This window comes from Physeter macrocephalus, chromosome 4 (assembly GCF_002837175.3).
Source record: "Physeter macrocephalus isolate SW-GA chromosome 4, ASM283717v5, whole genome shotgun sequence".
NCBI lineage: Eukaryota > Metazoa > Chordata > Mammalia > Artiodactyla > Physeteridae > Physeter > Physeter macrocephalus.
The window spans coordinates 19,265,325-19,268,499 of NC_041217.1; positions in this window are offsets into that span (position 1 = coordinate 19,265,325).

Here is a 3,175-nt window from a genome sequence, read left to right on the forward strand (position 1 = left end):
CGAACCCATGTCCCCTGCCTCGGCAGGCGGACCCTCAACCACTGCGCCACCAGGGAAGCCCGAAGAGTTCTCTTTATCCAAGGGAGACTAGACTAGACATAACTTCCAATTAAGCAGGCTGGGGTTAGCATTCAAGGTGGTCCACCCAAAAGAAGGGAGTTCTAGACGGTAAGATGCTGGGAGTGTTTCCAAGCTCTAGCACAGAGGACCTGTTCTGTAGAAACAGTAAGGTGGTTTTATGAACATATATCTTAGCCCAGGTCAGACAGTACTTTTAACAGGGAGGCAGGGAAAATCAGAAGCTGGCTTGCCTGAGTTCTCCACGTTGTCAGGGCAGCTAACGTTAGCAAGCTGCTTTAACAGAAGCCTGGGCAGTATCCAGGAGGGTGGGGCAGATAGTCTAAGCTAAATCATGGAACTACATAATTCTCATGTGATTAGGAGTCAGGGTAAGCCAGTTGTTTAAAATGCGAAAAGCCACTAACAATATACACAGAGCCATAGCTTTCACTCTGTCATCCAGAGATGGCACTGAGGAAAGTCTGATACCCTCCCTGGTGTCTCAACTATCCAACCCCAGGGCCCGCAAATCCTGGTCACTAGATTTCTCACTTGGGTTCATACATTTCCTTATGCCTTCACTCCATCTCACCTTAATGAGGAGGCCTTTTGTTGTTTTTTTTCTCTTCCCAGGAGGCGGCAGCAGGGGTGGTAGGTGATGGCAGAGGAAAAGACAGAGGGCTAGAAATTGAATGTCAACAGTCAGCTCACCTCTCGCCATCCATAGCTCTTCCATTATTTCACTGCGTATTATGGGACCCCCTTTTGACCTAGTTATTGTATGTGACCACTGGCGTTCATCAGTCTTTATTGCTGTTGATATAGTTCCTTGCTTTTCCCAGAACTATTTGGCTTCCTCACAGTTTCCTCTATTCACTGTCCTACCCTTCTACAGAAAGAAAGCCAAATATCTATACTTTATAGAGAGAGATATACTGGGCAGAAGGAGAGAATTTGGAAAGATAACAAAGTTACAGCCTTACTTTATACCCAAATTACTCCCAATGAATGAAAGATTTACATGTTAATTAAAAAGGAATAATGGGGCTTAATTAAACTTTAAAACTTTTGCACAGCAAAGGAAACCATAAACAAGACAACCCTCAGAATGGGAGAAAATATTTGCAAATGAAAGAACAGACAAAGGATTAATCTCCAAAATTTACAAACAGCTCATGGAACTCAATATCAAAATAACAAGCAGTCCAATTAAAAAATGGGCAGAAGGCTTGAATAGACATTTCACCAAGGAAGACATACAGATGGCCAAGAGGTACATGAAAAGATGCTCAACATCACTAATTATTAGAGGAATGCAAATCAAAACTACAATGAGGTATCACCTGCTGGTCAGAATGGCCATTATCAAAAAATCTAGAAACAATGAATGTTGGAAAGGGTGTGGTGAAAAGGGATCCCTCCTGCACTGTTGGTGGGAACGTAAATTGATACAACCACTATGGAAAACAGTACGGAGTTTCCTTAAAAAACTAAAAATAGAACTCCCATATGACCCAGCGATCCCACTACTGGGCATATACCCTGAGAAAGCCATAATTCAAAAAGAGACATGTACCACAATGTTCATTGCAGCACTATTTGCAATAACCAGGACATGGAACCAACCTAAATGTCCATCGACAGATGAATGGATAAAGAAGATGTGGCACATATATACAATGGAATATTACTCAGCCATAAAAAGAAATGAAATTGAGTTATTTGTAGTGAAGTGGATGGACCTAGAGTCTGTCATATAGTGAAGTGAGTCAGAAAGAGAAAAACAAATACTGTATGCTAATGCATATATATGGAATCTAAAAAAAAAAAAAAAATGGTACTGATGAACCTAGGAGCAGAACAGGAATAAAGATGTAGACATACAGAATGGACTTGTGGACATGGGGTGGGACGGGGAAGCTGGGGTGAAGTGAGAGTAGCATCCACATATATACACTACAGAATGTAAAACAGTTGGCTGGTGGGAAGCAGCAGCATAGCAGAGGGAGATAGCTCGGTGCTTTGCCATGACCTAGAGGGGTGGGATAGGGAGGGTGGGAGGGAGGCTCAAGAGGGAGGGGATATGGGGACACGTGTATGCATCTGGCTGATTCACTTTGGTGTACAAAAGAAACTAACACAGTATTGAGAAGCAATTATACTCCAATAAAGATCTACTAAAAAAAAAGGAATAGAAAAAGATGCAGGTGATTATAAAGTAAGGGAGATATTTCTAAGAATAACATGAAAGATAGAAACCATAATAGAAAATATTTAAATGGTTTGAATTTTACTAAAAGTAAAAATTTCTTCATTGTCTTCGTTATCTCTGAGCAGTGATATTCAGGTATTTATATTTTATTTATCTTATTGCATCTCTATTTTTTAAAGTTCTTAGTAAACATATAAAAGGGAAATTATCTTACATGTCCCCTACAATAAATAATGTTGAAAGTCAAACATCAAATTGAAGAAAAAAACTGCATCATATAGAATGCAATATATAAAGAGTTCTTACACATCAATATGAAAAATACTCAGTTCCCAATAGAAGACCGTATAAAAGTTGTTAATAGTGTATCACAAAAGAGGCACTACAAGTGAGCAGTAAAATTTTTAAATGTTTACTGTAATATCTATTGAAATATTGCAATATAAATGCAAAATGAAACAATAATAAGATACTTTTTGGTGGGTGCCTATCAAAATGCCAAAAAATATTAAATTGGTATAATCTTGTAAATTGGTATAATCTTGGTATAGTCTTTTTGGAAAGCCATTCGGTGATGAGTCAAAAGACATCATTTTTTTTACCCTTGGAATAGTAATTATACGCTAGTAATTGATCTTTAGGAAAGGATCATAAGTATGTCCAAAATGAAGATTTTATCCAACGAATTTTTTCAATAGAAACAAATTCAAGGGCTTCCCTGGTTGCACAGTGGTTAAGAATCTGCCTGCTAATGCAGGGGACACGGGTTCAAGCCCTGGTCTGGGAAGATCCCACATGCTGCAGAGCAACTAAACCCGTGTGCCACAACTACTGAGCCCATTCGCCACAGCTACTGAAGTCCGCGTGCCTAGAGCCCGTGCTCTGCAACAAGAGAAGCCACCG